General features: G+C 43.2%; 1 long non-coding RNA gene across 1 annotated transcript; it reads right to left on the reverse strand.

The window, feature by feature from the left end:
* Positions 1–5,193: 5,193 nt before the first annotated feature.
* LOC140206857 (uncharacterized) lies at positions 5,194–10,216 on the reverse strand. Its single transcript, XR_011888410.1, has 4 exons — positions 9,967–10,216; positions 9,038–9,145; positions 7,009–7,119; positions 5,194–6,112 (listed from the first exon to the last, which is right to left on the reverse strand). It is a non-coding gene; the product is annotated as an uncharacterized lncRNA (long non-coding RNA).
* Between the last annotated feature and the right edge of the window lie 412 nt (positions 10,217–10,628).

Genomic DNA, 10,628 nt, shown 5'->3' on the forward strand with positions numbered 1-10,628 from the left:
TGCAAACTCATGTGAGCTTTATAAAAGAAATGTCCTCCAGGCTTCATGCCACGGGGGCAATTATAACAGCGAAAAGTCGAATAACAGTCTTTAGTCCACCTGCGGAGCCCATCGTTTGCAATCACTTAGGTGGATCCAGCGGCTGTGCTTTCGAACCTTAACGGCCGTCGGTGTTTGCAGTGGTATCTGGAATGGCCCTTTCCACCGGGGTCCAAGCTTGGAGCGCTCCCAATCCCGGATCAGTACCAAATCTCCAATTTTCAACTCCGGCCACTCTGTTCCCTGACCTCCAGGCTCCTTAAGGGTATTCTGTACTTGGGAGTGAAGAAACTTTAGAGAGGATATTAGTTGGCGAAAGTACTTCTGCAATTCGTCCCCCATGACATTTAGATCAATTTGGGCGGGAGGCTGCATGTCAGCGTCCCACGGGGTCCTCCTTCCAGGACGCCCATAAACAATTTCAGCTGCAGATACCCCTGTAGTGGAGTACGGGGTAATTCTCATATGGTATAAAGCCAGCGGAAGGACCTTCAGCCAACTCAGTCCGGTTTCGGACATTAACTTAGACAGCTTGTTTATCAGGGTGCCGTTGGCCCGTTCCACTGTTCCTGCAGCCTTCGGGTGGTCAGCACAATGAAACTGCGGTTCGATGCTCAGCACCTCGCATAGTTCCTTATTTATATTTCCTGCAAAGTGAGAGCCATTATCCGAAATTATTTGTCTGGGCACTCCGAATCTCGGTATAATCTCTGTCAGCAACGACCTTACCACCGTGGAAGCTTTATTATTGGTGGTCGGAAAGGCTTCAATCTATCAACTGAACGCATCTACAATCGCTAAACAATGCTTATAACAGTGTACACGCGGTACTTCGATAAAATCAAGCTGAATACATTCAAAAGGACCACTTGGCAAGGGGTTTTCCCTGCGGCACACTTTACTCCCCTTCCCGCGTTTGTCTTTTGGCAAATCAAACAGGCTTGTATTTTTGCTGCAGCAGCTTCCCCCAGCCTGGGGTGTCACCATGTACGGAGCAAAATATTACTCATTCCGTCCTTGCCAAGGTGGGTGTCCGTATGCAAGCAATCGAGCATCATAGGCAGCAATGCATCAGGAATACAGACCTGGACAACTGGGGTACGCCAGAAGCCCGTGGACACCGAATGCGCACATCCCTGTGTCTTGCAAAGTTGTTTTTTTTTTCTGAATCAGGGGCGTCCCCCTGGAGTCTTTGAACTGTAGCCCTGTCTGCAGAACACAGCGCTCGTGGTGTTTTAGTCAGGGTGAAGGCCAATCTCTCTGCAGTTAAAACTATCGCAGTTGCCTCCTGCGCAGCCTGCTTGGCTGCCAAATCGGCCCTGTTATTTCCTTTAGTCACTGCAGATTCATCTTTTAGATGAGCAGAACATTCAATAATGGCTAATTTTTCGGGGGGGGGGGGAGGGAGTATGGCCTGAAGGAGGTTCCTTACATACATGACATTCTGGATGGGGGTCCCGGAGCGGGTGAGGAACCCTCGTGGCGCCCAGAGCTGTCCAAGGTCATGGGCCACCCCAAATGCGGAGCGGGAATCTGTATAAACATTGGCCTTTTTGTCCTTGGCTAAGATGCAGACTCGTATGACAGCAACAAGCTCTGCCTTTTGGGCAGAAACTGGGGGCTGGAGAGTGCCACTCTGGAGCGTGCGGTCGTCGTCGGCAACGGCGTAGCCGCAGAGGCGCTCCCCTGTCTCAGAGACCGTGAAATGTCATCCACGTACAAAGTGAGCTGTGGCCCCTGGAATAGCTGCATCTGAGAGGTCGGGACGCGGTTAGGTGAGAAAATAGTTCCATAGCAAATAGTCATGAGGAGGCTCAGTCAACGCAACGGAGGCCGTCTCTAAAAATGCAGCAGGGTTTACGGTATCACAGTATGCAAAGTTGAGGAGTGGGTGATTAAGTAATGCTATTTCATAACGGCTTAGTCTGGACTGAGTAAGATGTTGGGTTTGGTGGGTGGTCAGTAGCGCTACAATGGTATGGGACGAGTACACTGTAACTGGCTGTTGGAGGGTGATGTTGGAAACAGCCGTAACTAGGCAGTGAACGGCCGGGAGCGTCTGCGAACAGGGGGGTAATCCCTGCGCTACGGGGTTTAACTTAGTGGAATAATAGGCACCGGGCCTGCGTCTATCTCCATTAATCTGAGTGAGCACTGCGGTGGCGCAGCCATCAAAAACATTCACAAAAAGCTGGAACGGACGAGCCGAAGCTCTCGAGAGGGATTTTTTCAATTCCTTGAAAGCCTCTCTCTGTTGCTCAGTTAGCCCTAGGGGCCCTTTAAGCGTACGGGAAGCCAGAGGACTCAAATGTTTTGTATACAGAGCAACATTGGGAATCCACTGTCTGCAAAAGTTTACCAGCCCAAGGAAGGCACTCATGACTTTTGGCGTAGATGGCAGGGGCGTCACAGGGATTGGGGTTACCCTTTCTGGGGTGAGCTGCCTTTCGGTTGCACTCAAAAGGGTTCCCAGAAATCTCACTTGCCGCTGGGCTCTCTTTACATTTTGGGACGGGATCAGGTATCGTCATGAATGCAGAGCTTTCAGAAGCGTATTGGTGTCCTGCACGTTTGAGGTTTCTGACGGACTTGCCAGTAGGAGTTCATCCACGTACTGTGTTACCGTAGAGTCCCCGGGTAATTGTAAATCTCAAAGCTGCCTGTGTAATACCTGTGAGAAAAATGGTGGGGGAGTGCACAGGTCCTTGGGGTAACCTAGTCCAAGTGTACTGCTGGTCTTGAAAGGTAGATGCAAAAAGGTACTGTGACTGAGGAGCAAAGGGTATTGCAAAAAGCGCATGCTGCAGATCAACTATAGTGAAAACTTGGTAATCCGGTGGAATATTGCTTAAAATCGTAGGGACCACCGGTTGTATAGGCTGCACAATATCATGCCTTCGGTAATCATTCTCTCTCTCCGGGTCATCTTTACAAAGTTTAAACAATGGCGTGTTATTTACAGACCTATCTAATGTTTGCCCCATGTTTCCTAATCGGATGGTCAGCCGCCTCCTTTTCTCACTCTCATTTCAGGGTCCTGACCTTCGCGTGGGGGATTTCGTCTCTTAAAAACCGCCTGAGGCTGCGTGCTGATACTCCACAGTGCGGTTATACCACCTTATAATCTATAACCCCTACTCCCCGTTAATCTTGTGCTGTGTCTCTCTGCATCCACTTCAACGTCCTGACCTTCGCGTGGGGTATTTCCCCTCTTAACAACCCGTCTATAGCAGGGTGCTGAGACAGGCAAATTGTCACAATGTTCCCCAAAACGTATTTACAGCATCCGGACAGATTGCAGAGGAGAGCCACTTCCCCTGTGTTTGACCAAACGTCCGCTCTGCCCTCTGCTGGTCAACTTACTGCGCTACACGCCCCGCACCCACCGCCCCCGCGCCAATTAGAATGGTTACCAGCTCCAAAACGTAATAGGTTACTGCCACTAACCCGCTGACCAATTTGCTGTAACACACTCAAAGAAAATGTAACAGATCACTTCCAATGATCCGCTGCCCAATTTGTTAGCACCGGCAGGCTTTAATATTCTCAATACTTCTTTGGGGACTCTAGCCCCTTACCTTACCTTTGTCGGGGACTCTAACCCCTTACCTTACCTTATACCTCATTGGGGACTCGAACCCTTCTTTTAAACTGTGGTACTCGGACGATCCTCAACTCAGGTTTCGAAAGGATTCCGTCAGATGATTAGCCGCCAGATGAGGGGATCGTCAGGGTGGGCAGTTAATGAGAGAGGTCAAGGTAAATCTTACCTTGTGGGCCCACCTGTCTCACGTCACCGCCACCGAGTCGACCGCTGACGCCGTCTCACGAGACCTCTGACCTCGTCTTGGACTCCTGGCTGGCTCGCCAAATTGTCGTACTCGATCGGACCCGATGCAAAAACAAATGTACTACAAAAAACACTAACACACGTAATTCTTTTTCAAATCTTTATTCTTTACTCATAGCATGCTATGGGGGAAGTTACAGACTGATTTCCCAAAAGAACCACTCCAGACACTGCCCTCGAATTAAACAATTCTCCACAATTTATAACATTGATAAGGTAGCAGGAAATCTTACGATTACAAATTTAGATAATATTAGAATCATTTTAATCACATATTAAGATACAATTAGATGTAAAATAATCATTGGTCAGTTAGTTATAATTATTTTAAGCCAAAGCTAGCCCCTCAGTTCCTCATTTGGACCCTTCCCCTTTTCTCCAGAACATCCTAGCCCCTACATTATACTTCCCATATTTAGCTGTACCTTGAGCTGCTTCTGCAAGATCAGATAGTTCCTTATTTGAGCCTTTGCCTGTCTTTAGACAACAATGACTAGTACGTCACCGGTTGCTGGGTAAAGCTTCTTCTTGACTGTCCAAAACAGTAAGCTAAGGCGCCCATAAAGTGATTGATCATTAATTAATCATTGTTCTTCGTCTATACCCGTATTTACCCCTTCACCCCAGCAGAGGGTTGTTAGAGATTACAGCAGGGCATTGATAGGATGCAGAATTGGGCTGGGAAGTGGAAGGTGGAGTTCAACTCAGATAAATGTGAAGCGGTTCATTGCGGTAGGTCAAATTTGAAGAAAACATATCATTAATCATAACAGTCTTGGCAGTGTTACGGATAAACGAGAGCTTGGACTCCGTGCCCATAGGACAGGCAAAGCTGCTGTGCAGGTTGTCAGTGTTGTTAAGAGGGTGTACAGCGTGATGGCCTTCATCAACCGTGGTATTGAGTGAATTCAAGAGCCTTGGGGTAATGTTGCAGCAAGAGACGTCTATAGTTGGATCCCACTTGGAGTACTACGTTCAGTTCTGGTCACCTCACTACAGGAAAGATGTGGATACTATGGAGAGAGTGCAGAGGAAACTTACAAGTCTGTTGCCTGGATTGGGGAGCAGGCCTTATGAGAACAGGTTGAGTGAACCCGGCCTTTTCTCCTTGGAGCGACGGAGAAGGAGAGGTGACCTGATAGAGGTGTAAAAGATGGTGAGAGGAATTGATCGTGTGGATAGCCAGAGACTTTTTCCCCCCAGAGCTGAAGTGGCTACAACGAGTTCGCATAGTTTTAAGGTGCTTAGAAGAAGGTACATGTGTAATGTCGGGGGTATGTTTTTCACACAGAGAGTGGCGGGTGAGCAGAATGCACTGCCAGCAAAGGTGGGAGATGCTGATGAAATAGGTTCTTTCAAGAGAGATGAGTAGATGAAGCTTGGAAAATAGAGAGCCTTGCGGCAGGGAAATTCTCAGCAGTTTTTACAGCAGTTTATATGATCGGTACAACACTCTGGGCCAAAGACCCTATAATGTGCCGTAGATTTCCGTGTTTCTCTGTCTTTATCAATACGTCCGTTAGAGGGAATAGAGCAATAGAAAATAACAATATGAAAATCTGCAGATTTATCTTTCTGGATAGGAGGAAATGACATGCTATCAGGTGTTGTTCGTTTTATTTAATGTAAAATCAATACTCTCAATAGTAGAAGAAGTTGTGCACTTTTTTATAAATTTGACCTGACAAATACTTCGAAGTTATTTCTTGTTGTATAAAAGGGATTGCAATTAAATGCCAACACCGATAAGAATATTGTTTTCGTGAATATATTAAGGTATCTAGATTTTAAGTAGCAAAGTAATCGCACTGAAAGTAGCAATCACTTTAAGATGGATTACAAGCATCGCCAAAGTATGCTACCTCAATATAAATGTACAATTTAATTCAAAACAATCATATGGAATTCTTCCCGCATTTATTATATTAGTTCCATAGTCTGCTGCTAATATTTGAGCACCGCACCCTTTATTGTGTATATATTGAACAATTCTACAACCGCGTACTTTACAGACAATAACATATAGAAAGTGCAAGCAAAAGAGAGCACATTTAGTTTTTTTTTGGTCTTCAACGGGCTGATGTGAAGTATGGGAATGAACCGTCGACGATTCGAGCTGCAAGTGATTTGGAAATCCTGGTGTGCTGTCGGTCATTTCATCATTGCTGTCAGTCGAAGAGAAAACATGGAAAGCCAGATGCAAGCGAATCTACGACTGGGCCTCTGTTCGAGCGAAAATGAGGGGCATCAAATTGAATAGAAAAACACAGTTTCACCAAACAAAGTAACTTTTGGAACAATGTTCAATGTGGAGTCAAAACAAACAATTTCTTTGAAACATCCATTGTTGGCGACAGATTGTCTGCAATATTTCTGGCTTACACAACCAGTCCGCTTCGACTTTTAAAAAGTAGCATATTAAAAGAACATGTGGAGTGTGCAATGTCACAAAATTCGCTTTAACCTTGGAAATCATATTCTGCACGCATAAAAACAGAGCTTCTCATAGGCCACTGACGGAAACTTGATGTATTTTTGGAAACAGAGTGTTAAACAGACACAAAAATACATCAGAAAATACAAGGCAACCAATGAATATATATTTCTGGTTACTGTGGATAGGCTAGAAGAAAGGAAAGAACTCGTCTTGTTCGTTCTGAACAATATCGGCAATTCAGGGTAGCAGAATATCAACACAACCACTGTCCGTCACGTTCACACAGTCTGAGCAATAAATTATGTCACTCACAACATCATTGCGATCGTCAGGAACCAGATCATGGAGCGATCATATATAAAACTTTATTTCTGCCGATTGCCGCTGTACAACAAATTACTTGGGATGATGAACTATTTTCTCATACTCCGAACATGCTCATTTATTTCATTTTTAAAGGACTATAATTCAAAGTAATTTAAAAGGAGGAAATCAATGATTTATTAAATTGAATGCTGACTACAGACTTCATTAACACTCTTCCTGTAACGCAAGATCCTCACAAAACCACGAGATTGTTCAATCACATCAATACACACATAGAAGGACAATTTTCTTTGCTGGGTTATGATTACAGACTGATTGAACCAAAGTAGAGCAAAATGAAAATAAGTGGACTGACCATGAATATTGGAAAACAACCCTTCAGGGTCTTGTAGATCATGACATGCACTATATAGATAGTCGTTGGTGTAATATTCGGCTTCATTAATGGAAGGAATGGATCCAGTAACTAAAATTCAATGAAAGAGATCATCAAGGTATTTGTTTGGTATTTTTCTTGTTTTTGTAATGAACACATCATTCAATCATCGCGTCAATGACTGTATCATCTTTACCTTAAATGGCATAATCGTTGAATACCGTTCAATAGAAAGTGAAAAGGAAGATGCGCGTTCCGCCTTCAATTGCTAATGAAACAATCGATATGTGTTTATGGAATCGATTTTATTGCTAACTCGTTTGTGTATTGCTCTTGTTAACGCTTTCATTGACGGATGAAGGTGACTAAGACAAGCCTGCTGGAGGAGAATGAGGAAATATGTAGATAGAAAGACAGATAGATTGATAAAGTAATACAATGCAAAGGTATTTATCCCGGCCTTCCTTTAAGTGGAGACAGTTAATGTTATCGGTTACAGTTCAGTCGATATATTAAGCAAAAATAAAATCAGCTGAAGTGACTAAAGTCGTCATCCAATTAGCAGAACATTTTTATAGGGAAAATAGTTCAAGTTCCTAGTTAAATGTCTTCGTGCAAGAATGTGAGTCGGTACGTCCTTGGAAAGTTTGGTAGAGTGAACCATAGTTCGTGGTGGGTAAAGTATTGGAGAGGATAGTCAGCGACATAATTTACCTGCTTAAACCACACTCAGAATATCACGCTCAGTTCTGGGCAGCTCATTTTAGAAAGGTATGAATCCTCAGAGATAGTGTAGAAGAGATTGAACACAATGATTCCCGAACTAGGGGCAACAATTTATAAGTATAGATTGTTCGAGCTGGACCTTTCCTCCTTAGAGGCTTTTCCCAGATCGGAAGTGGTTAATATGAGGAAGCTACCTTTAACCTGATTCGAAGAAAGAACGCAGTGTTGTCAGTGGTAATTTTGCTAGATAGATAGGGGTGAAAGCGTGGAACGCCCTTTCGCGCTGGTATTGGAGATAGATATATTAGGGCCATTTAAGAAACTTTTATGTGGCCACATGTGGTCCATTGCTTTATGTGAAAGCAACTAAAGAATGTGTAGGAAGGGAGAGCAAAATTGATCCCGTGTAAGTTAACAGGTCGGCACAACACCGTGAGCATAAGGAACCGTACTGTGCCATGTTGCTCGATGTTCAATGTTCTCCGTTCTGCATTCTACTGGCGAACAGGGAAAAGTTCAGAATTCGGAATTGCTGAGAAAAGTGCGAGTTATTTCAGGAAAGAAGAAAGGAAATGCCTCTAATACTCTGAAATATTGGAGACTATATCAGCAGATGCTGGCAGAGTATGCTTCAGATTTCTATTATCCATTGAGCTTCCGTACGTTGATCGTGAGTAATATCATACCACTCCAGACTCCACACTCAGACAGCTGATACCTGGTTCTCAGCATCCTTCATAATTCATATCTATTGTGCCGTCGAACAATCTATATGGCTTTTCATCATCTACTTACCGCATCTACTTATGTCCTCGAAGCTTCTGACTTAATTTCTCACGTGCCATAAGGTTTCCTTTCCCCTCATCCGGTCTCGCCTATCACCTGCCAACCTGTACTCCTTCCCCATGCTCCATCTCCTTATTTTGGCTTCTGTAACTCCTTTACAGAGCTAATAAAGTGTTTTGGTTCGAAACGTTGACAGTTCATTCTCCACCATAGGTGCACCTTGATCTGCTGAGTTCCAGTAGAACATTGTGTGCTTTGCTCAAGATTTTCAGCATCCGCAGAATCTCTTGTGTTTATTGTATGACATCACACTATTATTTTTCTTGTTACAATTTCATTTCTGAAGTTCCTATACAGCCATGTGTGTGTGTGTGTGTGTGTGTGTGTGTGTGTGTGTGTGTGTGTTTTATTATTATTGCTTGATTTTGTTACCAATATTGGATGAATTGAGACGGTATCAATTTGTGCATAGCGGATTCCGTGTCATACTACACACCTGAACCTTGCATCTCAGTAAATTTCTTGAATGGTGGAATATTCTCAATTTCCTCGTAAATTGCTTGGTAAAAGTCAACAGGTGATCCATAGCCACTCATTAGTGCATCTAATAAAGAGAGAGTGGGGATGAACATCAGCATAAACGAATTTGTACATGAACATTATGCTTAAACTAAAATTAATTAAAATGATCTTAGTCAAGGTGAAGAGTTAGTGAACGTGATCGTTGAATCAACCGATGTGTGGATGATGCCTCTGGCCAATCAACCGAATAAGTTTGGCATCAGAAAGATGAAAAGAAGGGTACGGAATAATGAGCATATTTCCGATTATTGTTTAATAGTGAATACACATCACATTTGAATCGATGACAAGTTTAATATTATGATTAGATAGATGCGAATGCCATCATTAATGGTAGTGGATGAAGACAGGATGGAAATTTAGAGGTCACTCCAGAACATGACAGAGAAAGCCTGGCTGTGTTGAAGAAATATAACAGCATCGTGAATATGGAATGATGAAATGATAAGATGATGAAGAATGGGGAAAATGCCTCCTCTTACTTCGATTGGGAGAACCGAATCAGAATATTCGAGGATACAGAGCAGATTCTTGAAATTTATACTTCCAGGTGTTCAGAGCATGGATGTATTACAGTGAGATACACAGTAAGGTAGCCACTTAACAAATCAGATTTAACCATTTTCCATTACTACATAATGAAAATTTATCATAACTCCACGATCACTAAGGGCCAGTGAAAACCACCATTACAAATGTCCCACGGAAGGCAAATAAATTCCCAACAAAAGCGATGAAAACATATTTAAGTTTAGTCATGTTTGCACAAAGATCATGTTTTGGGAAACCCCAAAAAAACTGAAAACGTCACAATAAAACGTCGATGTGAAGATTGGCCCTCACCACTGATTGCTGACCGTCTCCTTGCTATCGTCACCAGTATCAATAACTCAATGATGAATACAGATCCAAGGGTTATGCAGACAGTGACCATGATGGATGGGGTCCAGTTTCCAAAATCTTAAAACGAAAAATAAAAACATGTATTTCGATAAACACGAAACAAACACTATACATCCAATGCAACGAAATTTTGAGCGATCTTTAATGAACTTAATCATACATTCAGTTATCACGATTTTTAAAAGTTATATCCCTATGTATTTCATGACAGAAAGAGCGGAGCGGAGACACAAAGACTATTTCACAATAAAGCCTGATATGTCAAAAGTATTTCCCAGCACAATAAACCTTCTCTCCTCCACCTGGTATCAGATCAGGATAAACACCCCAAGTAACGTCGTGTTCAAATTCCATTTCCCCGCACATTGCTGGATTGAAACAGCAGGAAGGAAGGTGAGTTTAATTATAAGAAAACATTTCCAGGAAAAAAAAATATTCCATCGTACTTATCCTTGCATTTCTTGTTAACCGCCTTTAATCAGCACAGAGAGATTTAGCTAGTAATGGTACACGGTTAAGTGTACACTCAATGAATTCAGAAAATATTGGAAAGCTGCCGATTATTATCACTGACACTCTGATTGTAACCAGCAGCTGCGGAA

Source organism: Mobula birostris, chromosome 13 (genome assembly GCF_030028105.1).
Source record: "Mobula birostris isolate sMobBir1 chromosome 13, sMobBir1.hap1, whole genome shotgun sequence".
Taxonomy (NCBI): Eukaryota; Metazoa; Chordata; class Chondrichthyes; order Myliobatiformes; family Myliobatidae; genus Mobula; species Mobula birostris.